The sequence below is a fragment of the Ictidomys tridecemlineatus genome, chromosome 13 (assembly GCF_052094955.1).
Source record: "Ictidomys tridecemlineatus isolate mIctTri1 chromosome 13, mIctTri1.hap1, whole genome shotgun sequence".
NCBI classification, from domain to species: domain Eukaryota; kingdom Metazoa; phylum Chordata; class Mammalia; order Rodentia; family Sciuridae; genus Ictidomys; species Ictidomys tridecemlineatus.
The window spans coordinates 12,946,131-12,959,821 of record NC_135489.1 but is presented as its reverse complement, the minus strand read 5'-3'; the positions used below and the strand labels follow the sequence as shown (position 1 = coordinate 12,959,821).

Below are 13,691 nucleotides of genomic sequence, written 5' to 3'. Positions count from 1 at the left end.
TTCCAACTTAGATGGGTGGTGACCCTATAGAATTTGGGCTCCTGTTACCAATGCTACATTATTCTGCCGTTCTTTCTTGTGCTTACAGCATATCCCACCCTGTCTGTGCAGTCAAAATACTGCACTTAAGATACCAAGTCATTCTTAACACACATTATGTTTGTTACACATTTCTTTCTATTTCTATATGATTGGTGATTTCGTAATATAAGGTGTAAAAGTGCACAACTTCTCCAGTAATTCTCCTTATGGTTCCATCCTATAGGAATCAAAGATCGGAAGGGCTGATGCGTAGGTGTTTGTTGCAGCTTTGTACAGAGCGACCTGGAGCCAGGAAGAAGGGATGCCTGTTAAGATACCTGTTGTTTTTCACTTATGATACAGTCACATGCCTCGAAGTTAAAACTATGAACTACGCTATCTCAAGGAGTCTAGCTTCTATTCTTGTCATCTCTGCCTGATCGCCGTCTGTCTTCAGCTAACCTCTGTTTTCACTAGTTTTCTTTTTGAAAAGCTCTTCTGTACCCTTTGTCCCTGTTGCTGTCCTCCCCACCAAACAATACACCCCGAGCTCTCTCCCCATCCGTGCTTTGGGATCTTCCTTCTTGCTTTGCACAGTGGCGTGCAGAATCCTTCCTGGAGTGTATGTCCCGGGCTTTCTTCTGTCTGTTGACGGCCATTTGGGCTTTTTTTCTGTTTTGTTATCACACATCATGTCAATCCCTCTCACAAGCGTCACTTTGCTTTTCTGCAGTATCTGTTGAGGATAGACGCTAAGATGTGGTGTGATGTTTCAAATGGTAAATGCAAAGGCAATTTGAGTCCATGTTGCCAAACTCCCTTTCATAAACATTGTGCCGTTTTGCATTCTCAGTAGCAGTGGGGTAAAGTGTCTGCTCCCTGCAGCCTCACCACAGAATGCTTGTCGCATTTATGAGTATTTGCCAATCTGGGTGGTAAGGAATAGCATTGCAATATAACTGCAATTTTCACCTTTCCTATTATGAGGGGTGCCTTATATCTTTTTAAGTCTTTAAGGGTCATTTTCATTTTTTTTTATGTGAATTATCTGTTGCACCTTTTGCCAGTTTTTTTTTTCCATCTAACTTGTTGGTTCCTTTCTTCTCGATTTTCCATTTCTTTATTCATCTAGGAAATGTGTCCTTTGTGATAAAAATTACATGTATTTTTCCCAGGCTTTCGATTTTGCTCATACTGCTATTTTTAATTAATAGGCTTGATTTTTATGAGTAATTTAAGGTTTATAAAAGAAAATTGTGTGGGAACTGTAGAGTCAGTCCCCATATGTCCTCTCCCCTCCCAGTTCCCTTATTCCTAGCATCTTGCATTAGTGTGTAGATGTACCACAATTGATGAACCTGAGCCACTATCAACACAGCATTTAACTGACTAAATAAAGTCCATGGTTATGTTAGGACTCACTCTTTTTTTTTTTTTTATTGGTTGCTCAATACAATGATCTTGACATATCACACATTTGATTCAAATAGGACTCACTCTTTATCGTGTTCATTTCTATGGGTTTTGACAGATGAATTGCCATGGGTGCAACTTTACATTATGATACAGAATAGTTTCACTGTCCTAAAAATCCCGTGATCCACTTATTCACCTGTCCCTCCCTTTCTCCAAACCTCTGGCAACTACTGATATTTTTGCTGGTTCTATAGTTTTATTTTTCCTGGAATTTCAGATAGAAAACACTTGTGTATAGCCATTTCAGACTGGCTTCTTTCTCTTAGCAATATACATTTAAGGTTCCTCCAACCTAAAATCACGTAGCTTGATAGTCCATGATTTTAGTGCTGAATGACATTTCATTATATGGATGTTCTGCAGAACAGTAGGTACATTTTTATCTGTGCATCTACTGATGGACGCTTTAGTTGTTTTCTGGAAGTTGTAAATAGAGCCCCTAAAACATTCATTCAACATCCACCAGAAAGAAGCCATTATGAAGGCAGCCCCTCATACTTTCACAAATTTGGGTTAACATAAGTTTACAACACATTTGGGTAAATACCAGGGAGTATGATTGCTGGATAAAGCAACTAGAGTATGTTTAGTTTTGTGAGAAACTGAAACTGTCTTCCAAAGTGTCTGTGCCATTTTTCATCCTCACCAGCACATTAGTCGGTGTTTCGTGTCATCAGTGTTTTGGTTTGCAGCTATTCTATTGTAGTTCAGTGTTACCTCTTTGTTTTAATTTGCAATTGCCTAATTATTTATGTTAAACTTATTTTCATGTTTATTTACCATCATATATCTTTTTTGGTGCAGTATCTGCACACATCTTGTTGATCACCATTTTTGTTATCATCACACTTTAAGTGGTAGGTGTGTGTGTGTGTGTGTGTGTGTGTGTGTGTGTGTGTTTTGGTATGGTTTGGGTATGGTTCTTTATCAGATATGTTTTTTCAAATACTTTCTCCCAGTCTGTGATTATCTTCTTACTCTCTTAACAGTGTCTTTCACAGAGAATAACTTTTTAACTATAATGAAATCTAACTTATCAAGTTTTGCTCTCATAGTTTGTGTTTTTGGTGTTGAAGGTGAAATGTTATCTTCAAACCTAAAATCACCCAGGTTTTCTCCTATTTTATCTCCAAGAAGTTTAGCAGTTTTGTATTTTATATTTAGGCCCATGATTCATTTTAAATTAATTTTTGTGAAATAAATAAAGCCAGTGTTTACATTCATTTGTTTGTGTGTAAATGTCCAATTTTTCTAGCACCATTGATTGAAAAGCCTATTCTTTCTCCAGTCAATTGCTCTTTCTTCTTCATCAAAGGTGGATTGCTCTACTTGTGTTGGCCTATTTCTCAGCTGTTATTTTCCATTGATTGGTTTTTGCACTTTGTTGTAAATCTTGAAGCTGAGTGGTATTGGTCCTCTTAGATATTCTCCTGTTTTCTTCTGAGTGACTTAATATTTGTCTTTTGCATTTATATCTGACCCTTTCTTCTTTAATATTACATTGGATATTTTGGTCTTTCTCTTTCCATAGAAATTTTACAATCAGTTTGTCAATAGCTAATAAATGACTTGCCTGGATTTTGGTTGGGGTGGCACTGAAACTATAGATAAATTTGGGAAGAACTGGCATCTTAATAATAGAAGTCTTTCTATATCCATGAACATTGGATACCTCATCATTTATTTAGATCTTTGATTTCTTTCATCATAGTTTTATAGTTTCCTCTTATAGGTGTATATTTAAAATGATTATTATAATGATTATTATACTTGGTTACTAGTTTATATATCCAAGTTTATAATTCTGAGATGCTACTATAAATGGTGTGTTTTTAATTTCAAATTCCAGTTATTTGCGGCTGGTACATAGGAGGGCAACTGCATATGTTTATCTAAGTCCTTTAGTTTAATCCTCAGCACTGAAAAGATTTTCTGGACTATTTTTTCCAAGTCATGCTGCATGAGTTTTACATTTTCCAAAATTTCATCAACCCATGATATTGTCTGTTTTATTGTTGAAGGAATGATCAAGGCTTGCCATTGGAGAAAATGCCTGTTTATTGAGGCAGCTCTGCATATTTATAGAGCTGGGGATGGTCTGTCGGTTGAAACAGTTTAACAGTTTAACGGTTTTGGCAGCTGGCATGGGGTGCTTTCTGATTGGTGGGTAAGGATCATGTGAGTCAGCAGGACTCACCATTGGACAGCGATGGGGAAGTTCTGATTGGTGGGTAAGGATCATGTGAGTCAGCAGGACTCACCAATGGACGGCTCTTCTCAGGGGATGGGGAGGTTAGTCTTTGGAGCTGGGGCAACTCCCAACAATTGTCATATCTTATTATAGTTTTATTTTGATGCTGAGCACCTTTTGATATGTTTATGGGTCTCCTGGGTAACATTCTTTGTGAAGTGCCTCTTCAAGTCTGTTTTCAAGTCCATGTTCCTGTCAGGTTGTATTTTTCTTGCTGATTTGTAGGACATTTTTTACATTACTCCAAGGCTTGCTCTTTTATCTTCTTAATGTAATTTTTTGATAAACAAGTGTTCTTAATTTCAATTAAGTTTCGTTTACCATTTCATTCCTTAGAGTTAGTGCTCTTTAGATATTCTCCTGTTTTCTTCTGAGTGACTTAATATTTGTCTTTTGCATTTATATCTGGAATTGGTCTCGGCATGTGGTGTGAGTTGGACGTCAAGGCTCATTTTTTTCTCAACAGGTTGCTCAACATCATTTGTTTAAAAAGACCAGTCTTTTCCCATTGCACTTATTGTCACCTCTGTCATCAGTCAGGTGACCATGTGTATGAGCTGGCCACGCTTTCTGTGCTGTTTCATTGATCCATTTATTCTTTTTTTAAAAAAATAATTATTTTTCAGTTGTAGTTGGGCATAATACCTTTATTTTATTGATCGATTTATTTATTTTATGTGGTGCTGAGGATCAAACCCAGGGCCTTGCACTTGCTAGGCGAGCGCTCTACTGCTGAGACACAACCCCAGCCCGGTCCATTTATTCTTTTGCTTTTATCTCACTGTATTAATTGCTGTGACTTCATAACAAGTCCATGTGGTAAATGCACATAATATAAAAGTTCCCATCCTAGTCACTGTTCAGCGGATGGTTCGGTGGCATTAGACACATTGACATTAATGTGCAGTTATCACCCACATTCATCTCTAGAAATTATTCTTCCCAAAGTGAAACCCTATCCCGTACCATTCCTCTTCTCCCAAGCCTTTAGCAGCCACCATCCCATTTCCTGTCTTGGTAAGTGTGACTACTATAAATACCTCATAAAAGTGGAATCACATACCATGGGCTCTCCTTAGTGATGGGCCATGAGAGGCAAATGCATCCCTGGCCTTGGACCACAGGAACAGGACCCCCGATTCTCAGGCCCCCAGCTCTTTGCTGCCGGGAAGTTCTCTAGTCCATGGCTGAAGTTCACCAGGTTGGAGTTTCTCTTACGGATCTGATTGTGCCCAGGCTGCTGACAAACAACGGAGATGAGAATAAAGTTCCCATGATGCTATTTAAAAATAAGAAAGACACTATCGTCACAAGGACAGAACAGGAGAGGCTCGGCTTGGCAGTGGCACACAGGTAGGTGGTCTGCCAGTGTCAGGCAGCAGGAGACCCCAAAGGAGCCAGGTGGAGTCTGTGTTTGATAAAGGAACAAATTCAGACAAAATTGGCACAAATGAAGACATGTGTCACATGGTCTGGGCTTCACCAAATCAGGCTACACTGTGGACCAGCACTGGGATCCAGGATCCAGGTCTGTAGGGCTTCTAGCCCATTAGTGCCTGTGCAGAGAGCTCTGGCAGCAGGTGGGACAGGAGCCAAAGCACCTGAGGATAAGGGACTGCTCTTAGCCTGTGGATGATGGGGACCAAGCATGGTGCAAAGACAGGCTGGGTCTAATTTGGGAGGTCCCAGGTACTAGAATGCAGCTGGGGAAGGCATTTCCAGTTGGGACAGATGGAATTATGGAACAAGGGTTCCCAGAGTGGTGGCCCAGTCTGGGGAGGTTTTATATCCCACAGAAATGGACTTGGAGAAGGGCACTAGAGGGCACTACTTCCTAAGTCCTATCTAATCAAATCCTATATCCTCTTCCTGAATTTCTATACAGGTACCTCTGACTGCACACATATTTTCTAAACAAACAAAACCACTTAAACTCATTTTACTTCTATCATAGGTAACTCTGAGTTGTATAAAATTAAGAATGTCTTTTGCACAAGCAATAGGAAAACAAGGAGAAAGATCCGAGGAGGGGAAATGAGGAAAATCGAGAACATGAGAGTTCTTACAATTTGTCATGAAGCCACTAGGGGGCAGGGAAAGCAAGCTATTTGGAGACACTAAAAGCCATAGCTTTTTTTCTTTCCACCAAAAAGGGCTTGGGCAAAAAAGAAAAAAATATAGCTCAAACCCAAAATGGTTTTATCAATGCAAACATTTCTAGTATTCTAAGGAACCTTATGTTTTGCTAATTTAGAATAATGAGGATCAAATGTAACTCCACCTGTAACTTGAAATTCAACGAGTCAAAGTTCCATTCAAGCCTACTCCTTGGCACTGTGCTTTCCACGTGACCATAGGAAGGTGTCGATACACCTGTGTTACTGTCCCTGTCCCCATGAGTGTTGGGTTGAGCTGGAAACTGAGGAGTGGACAATAGACTGTGAAGCTTGACATGCTTTCCTGGTGGGGCCATTTGATTTTGAAGGATTGTAAGTCCAATGTGTGCCCAAGGGAACCAGCCTCAGGTGCAGCTTTGTTCTGGCTGCAGACAACTTTGAAATTGTTGCTATATCATGGATCTTTCCCACTGGGACCATTCCTGGCTCACAAAGCGCGGAGGAAGACAGCATGTCATGGCAAAGAGCTGCCAGCCGCGTGAAAACGCCAGTCCCTTATGTCTGCTGGCGCCTCCGGCTTGTGAGGTCCTTGCCATCCGTTATCCTTCTCAGGGAAGTAGGCATTTGCTGTGGGCGTCTTGGGGATTGAGTCAAAACACCTTTTGACCCTGAGAGTCTATGAACTTCCCCAAATCCTAAGGGGTGAGGATGAAAGACAGCATTCCACTCTCAGAAGCTGAGGATTTATTTCTCCAAGTTCATTAATTCAATACTATTTATGAGCTCTGTGCTAAACCTGAGGGATGTTAAGGGGCTCAGAGGTCAATCAAGGGAACAGACACATGAGCTTCAAAATGGAACGTGGTGCGAGGTGCCATACAGATGTGCACACGGCTGTGCGTAGAAGACAGCAAAGGTTCCAAAGCTCGGCTGATGGAAAGGGGCCGTGGAGGCTGCAGGGGTGCTGAGGTTTAGATATGAGGTGTCCCCCCCAAAGCTCATGCATGAGATAATTTGAGGTGAACTGGTCATATGATTTGAAGTGTAACCTATCCAAAGGCTAATCCACTGGTATGGGTTAACTGGGTGATAACTGTAGGTGGGTAGGGGAATTGCCAGAGAAAGTAGGTCACTGAGAGTGACTTTGGGGTTTGTATTTTGTCTCTGGTGAGTGGAGTTGTCTCTGCTTCCTGGTGGTCATGTCCTGAGCTGCTTTCCTCTGCCACAGCCTTCCACCATGAGGCCCGATGCTATTAAGTTGGCTGACTGGGGACTGAACCTCTGAAAGTGAACCAAAATAAAATTTTCCTCCTCTAAATTGTTTTTGTCAGGTCTTTTGGTTATAGCAATGAAAGCTGGTTAATATATCTTAACTATCCTCTTGTATCTGACAATAGGACACCTGAAACCCCAGTGGAGGGACGCTTCAGGAATTCCCACAGAAAACGAAACAGAACAAAATAAGAGCTCCCTATAGAACACATGCTTACAGTAACAAAAATCACCTACTAAACCCAAAGGATGCATTTCAACATGAGTGAAAAACAAACATCCACACTGAATGCTGAGGCTTATACACACATATTTGAAATAAAAATACATTGAGACTAATGATGATAAATAAGACCATATGAATTTGAAGAACAAATAAACTTCTAGAAATGAAAGATAAGATCATTTAAATCACACAGTGACTGAGATTAAGCAGCTACTTAGACACAGCTAAAGAAAGAGTTTTAAATTGGAAAATGGAGCCAGGAAGGAGACAGGAAACAATAAGGAAAACTTAAGAGACACTGAGGATAGAATGACAAGAAATGTCATATCCCTAATGGGAATTTCAAGAGGGAATAGAAAGAAACAGAGTGGCAATTCTCTAAGACATCATGGCCAAAATTTTTTTCTTTTTTAGAATTAATAAAATATATGATTTCTCATATTCAAGAAATGGGAATTTTAAAATTAAAAATAAAGACCCACCTAAACACATGAGAATAAAACTGCAGATACCAGAAATGGAAAAAAAAAAAGAAATTAAATCTCTCTGGATTAAGAAAAGAGAGAGGAGGAGGAGGAGGAGGAGGAGGAGGAGGAGGAGGAGGAGGAGATTACTGACAGCTAGATGACCAACAGCCTTCTGGGTGTAACAGAAGACTAAAGACAGTGCACAAGCTGACACTATAGTGCAGACTACAGCATAGACTTCAAAACTTGGCTAAACTATATTTCAAGAGTATGGGCAAAAATATAAAGAAATATATATAAAGAAATCTTCAATTATATAAAAACTGAGCTTACTCCTAGCAGACCCTCATTGAAAGGAACACTAAAAAATATACTTTAGAGAAGAAACAATAAGCTGACTCTGAAAGGAATGAGTAGGACACAGGGAGAACTCTGTTTCCCTGTCACTCTTCCCTCTTCACCTCCTAACTCACAATTAGGAGGGACTCCCAAGGAGGATGCACACCAGATGGGGACAGCAGGCAGTAGAATGGGCCCTTCTGTGAGACCACTGTCCCACATCCACTAACCCCCATGCACTTATGCCTCCTGTGCTCTGAACACACCCAGCTGAGGTTCCATATCACTCATGACTCTGGGGCCAAAGATGATCGTGGCATCCAGATGGAACACAACCATGCATGCAGGTCTGGCTGTAGAAGAGATCACACTTTCTGACTTTGTGAGGGGATCTGCCAGAAGTCTAGTAACTGTTCCCCCATCTCCCCAACAACATCCCACTGGTACAGGAGGATGGCTATCTTTGTTTGGGCTCCCTCTGAATTACCAAGATGGCAGATTCTGTTATTTGGAGATAACCCTAGAGTTGCCACAGGGAAATGGGGAAGCAAGATGTGGAAGAGAAGGCAGCCAGAAGAGCAGAGGCCAAAGAAATCACCCCTCTGAGTGAGGTGACCCCAAGTCCTGTCCATCGTTGGTGGAAGACCACTCCCAGGGCATGGACTCCCAGCTGCACAGGGGGCAAGAAAAAGTCCTGACACGGAGAAATGGGATGCTGACGGTTGGTGCGGGAGTCGGCCAGCACTGAAGGGGAAGGAAAGGGAATATGGCGGGGCTCCAGCAGCATCTGTTGTACCCCTGAATTTAACTCCTTTAGGAGAATGCACCTTTTACAGGTGAAGCAGAGAGACCCTAACAACCTCAGGGCTGTCTTCCTCATAGATGAAGGGTACTTCGGGACTTCCAGTTGCTCGCTGGAATTTTCTAAAAGAACCTGGTCCCAGCTTCCAGATCTCAAGTAAAGTAGTGGGGGGCTGCCGGCAACCAGGAGCTATTCACTATCATTAAAGTGACAGAATCTAAAAACACCTAAGTGTGCCATCGGTGCACTGGGAGGTGGTCCAGCAGGTAGCGTGTGTTCTGAAAACCGAGCAGGTGCAGCTGGCACTGAAAACAGCAGGTGACAAAGTGCAAAGCAGTGGGAAATTCAGGACACTTCAACTTATTGCTGATAAAACACAGCAGAGGACACACTTTTATATTACTGATATTTACCCAGATTTGAGTACTATAAAAAGAAGTAGGGAGGAACAGAATTAGAAACACACCTTGGGCACTCCTAAAATAGAAAGCCTTTGGGAGGGACAAGAACAATGTGGGGGCAGATGGCATTGCCCGCTGTAATTTAGCCCTGGCCGTAACCAGTGGGGTGACCTGTCCCATCCCATGGATTGACTTTAATGACCCTGTTATTTCTCTTCTTTTGTTCATTTCTGTGGTCTGCAATTTTACTTTAACTGCATGTTATTTTATAAGGTCTCTAATAGCTTGGACACTCATTATTCTCAAGGAGGTTTCAGTTAGTTGCCGCATCTGGACAATAAAGTGCACGCTACACTCTGCTTCATTTTACTCAAGAGGAAGGGCTGCCGAGATCCCTGCATCTGCCTTGGTAGACGCTAATGAGACTAGTTAAAAAAAAAAAAAAAAGCTGTGGTAATTTCACCCTTCCTAGATGAGAACAGTATCAACGACTCCTCTGTCCCTAAACAGTTCGTAATACTTAAAAGTCTTGTTGTACTTTAATGTGAATTTCAGCTTTATCCCTCCATTACATTCATCTATCAATCCATCCCTCATCCACCACCTATCATTCCATTACCTCCAGTAAACTACCCAGCCATCCAGCCATCCATTCTTCCATCCTGTCCATCCTTCCATCCATCCACCTAACTAACCCAACCCTAACTAACCTCCTTCCTTTTCTCTTTCATTCATTCCTCCCTCTCTTTCTTCCTTTCTTTCTCTCTTTTCTCCCCTCTTTCAGTCCATGCCTCTGAATCATTCATACATTTATCCATCCATCCATCCTAAACAAATCATCCATCCATTTATCACAAGTATTCAGAATTTATTGAGTACCTCTGGGCTAAATACTGAACTAAGGATTAAAATACAAAAGCAAACTGATTTCATCTTCAAGTTTTTCCTTTAATAACATTTTTGAAAATACAGAAAGGGGGGGATAATCTTTTATTTTATTCTTTTTATTTAACTGGAAATAATTTTTCTAGAAATATTTGTGAATCTTTCTATATCTAGTAGTAAGCATATTTCTTGGGAGAGTGAAAGTGAATTCCTAAGAATTTTATCGTGATTCCACATAAGGGCAATCAACCTTGTATTTTCCAAGGATTCTTTTTTTTGTTGTTGTTTAGCCTTTCCTTCTGTGAATTTTTATTGAGGATCATCAATGACCTTGTCCACTTTTCTAATGAAGTGGGAATTAAGAACAAGTCTTCCAGATGTCCAGGAGGATTCTGAGCATTAAATGTGCAGGAAAAGAAAGACACCAGGGTGTAATGTTGTATTTGTGAAGTTTTGGTAAATATAGCCAAATCCCGTGCCAGTAATGGCCATACTCATTTGTCTTTCCATGAGAGTCACTTTGGAGTTCCTGTCTTTCCACAGAACGGCCAACAGGGGGTAGCATTAAACATTAGGATTTTTGCCAATTTGGGTGGGTGAAAAGCGTATTTCAGTATTGCTTTCGGTGAATGGTGCCCACATTTTCTATTGGATTCCTTCTTTCCTTCCTTCTTTTCTAGAAGCTCTTTATACATTAGGAAACCGGGCCTTATTTGTCATAAGAATTGCAAATACATTTTTTCCATTTATCATTTAAGACATTTAGCATATGAGAGTCACTTTTTCCTTCCCACACAAAAGGCTTAAAAACGTAGCTAAACATTCCAGTCCTTTCTTGTATGTCTCAGGGTTTTAAGTCACTGTTCAAAAAGGCTGTTCTTCAGGAGATAGTCTGCCCTGGGCCTCTAGAAGCCGGTTTGCCTGTGAGATCAGAAAGGTGCAGCCAATCGTGCTGACCACATAGTCCTGACCACGCGGCCTGGGGAGGCCACAGATGCACACAGCAGCTCCCTGTGTCTTTTTGATTTAAAGCTCAGCCTCATTTCATGGAACAGGAGCGCTGTAAGCATTGCACAAATCCACCTCGGGGAGAATAGAGGGGGCAGAATCGAGTGGGCTTGCTGGGGATTCAGCCCTGGGCCTCAGCCTCCTCCCTGCCCCCTCGGGGGGCAGCACTGCCGGGTGCAAGGCCAGGCACTTGGGTCTGTGTTAGAATTCTGGAGCAGCTTTGTGTGGTTTTAGGTGACACAGGTCACAGCCCAGTCCCTCGTAATACATGTCTGACAGAAACTGATTCGATCAACATCTCTGAGAAAGGACAGCTGCCCGGGACAATGTGTCCCACTCTACCCTTTTGTCCTCCCCAGGCCATGGGACCGTCTAGAGGGGTCCTGGCCCTGTAAGAACCTTGCAGAAGGACTGCGGAGCTCAGCAAGCTTGGAAGGTAGCGGTAGAGCCTCTCCCTGGGGCAGCTCTCAGCCCTTGGGGCCAGTGTGGTAAACTGAGTCAGGGAGTTTCAGAAACGTGCCCCAGACGGCACCCAGGAAATGGCAAGGGTGGGATTCGAATCCAGGGCACATGCTCCTAACCCTACAGTGTTGTCTCGATTCATCACTACAAAAACCCAAGAAGAGGAAGCAGGAGGGACAGGGAAGGGGGAAACTGGTAAAAAGAAACACGTGGAGAAACTTGGACCCACAACAGGGGACGGCGACCGGGGGTTCTGCTCCGGCACTGCCACCACCCTCGCTCTCTGCCTCCCCAGATCACTTCATTTACGTTTATTTTCTTTGCTTTCTTCTTCCCTCCCTCCCTCCCCTCCTTCCTTCCTTTCTCTTTTTCTTTTCTGCCTGTGGAAAAATATTTATGATGTGCAATTTGCCACATTTCCTCCAATTTTATGGAAATAATATCCATTATCCATTTTCAGAACGTTTTCATCACTCCAAACAGCAAGTTGGTCGCCGTTAGACAGTCACTCAGCCTCACCTTCCCAGACCCGGCGAACACCATTTTACCTTCCGCCTCACTGAGCCTGACTTTTCTAGGTACCTTCTATTGGTGGAATCATATCATATTTGTCACCTTGGATCTGACTTACTTCATTTAACAATGTTCTCAAGGTCTGTCCCTGCTTAGTGTGCATCAAAATCCCATTCTATTCCTTTTCTTACTTTTAACATTTATATTATTTATTTATTTATTGGTACCAGGGCTTAAACCCAGGGGTGCTTAACCACTGAGCCACATCCCGAATCCTTTTCATTTTTTATTTTGAGGGTGGCCCTCACCAAGTTTCTTAGGGCCTCATTGAGTTGCTGAGGTTGACCTTGAATTTGTAATCCTCCTTCCTCAGCCTCCGGAGCTGCTGGGATTACAGGCATGTGCCACTGTGCCAGGCGAATTCCATTCCTCCTTCAGGTTCTGCAGTCTCCATGGTGGTTCATACCCCATGGTATCCACCCAACTGCCAGTGGACATGGGGTTGCTTCTGCCTTTGGCTGTTGTGAATGGTGCCGCTGTGAGCGGGTGCACAAGTGTCTGCTTGAGCCCTGCGTTCGATTCTTTGAAGCATCTGCCTGGGAGTGGAATGGCCGGATCCTGTGGTAATTCTGTGTTTAGGAATTTTTGAGGAACTGCCAAACTCTCGTCTTAAGCCGGAGATGTTTTCCTCACTCAGGATCCTGGGCATGCACAGTGTTCCTGATTTTCCTGGGCCAGTGAGCAGGATTTTTCCAGGCTCCTCTCCCTGCTGTGTCTGCCTTTCCAGGGTCATTTGTCAAGGGCTGAGCTGCAGTTGCACCTTAGCCCAAAGCCCGGCCTCAGGAGTGAATGCAATGTGGGTCTCCTCTCCTTGGTGCGACTCTGCGAGCCTGTGGTGCCTGGGCCACCTTCTCCTTCTACAGTCACTTCCCACTTTGTTTCCTTTGGCATCTCTCCCTCTCTACAACGTGGCTCTGTGCGGGCAGGGACATTTTCTCTCGTTTTCCATTATCGCCCAACACCATACAACAGTACCTGGCACTTAGTAGGTGTTCAAAGAATATTTGGTGAATGAGGGAGTACTAAACCCTTTCCTTCGTCTCATTTAATCCTTACAATATATGAGGGATACTAATCCCCACTTTATAGCTAAAAGTCAGGACCAGAGAGTTTCAGTAAGTTCCCTAAGGTGACACAGCTGGACACGCTTATACTCTGTGTGTAACCCAAACCCTACTGCAGCAAGCCTGTGCAAGGAAGCCAGATCTCCTCAAACTTGCCACCAGCGGCTCTGTGAACCCCGAGGATGCTGCCCTGCGATGAGTGGGCTCCTCCGCCTGTCCTGGGCCTGTCCTCAGAGGTACCGGCCCTGTGGCGTGGCTGTCCACCTCTGCCCTGGGAGGGAGGCACATGGTTCTCCTCAGATGGGTGAACCATCCTCAGTGAGGTGC

General features: G+C 42.8%; 1 protein-coding gene across 10 annotated transcripts in view; it reads left to right on the top strand.

Annotated features, from left to right (window-relative positions):
- The window catches only part of LOC120885357 (uncharacterized), a 161,391-nt gene that overhangs the window by 13,584 nt on the left and 134,116 nt on the right, over positions 1 to 13,691 (top strand). The window contains exon 3 of one of the 10 annotated variants that reach the window (XR_013429503.1): positions 266 to 2,720. The exons of the other annotated variants lie outside the window; for them this stretch is intronic. The gene's annotated coding sequence lies outside the window, so the exon portion shown is untranslated. Of the gene's footprint in view, positions 1 to 265; positions 2,721 to 13,691 lie in introns of those variants that run through there. 10 annotated transcript variants of the gene reach the window in all.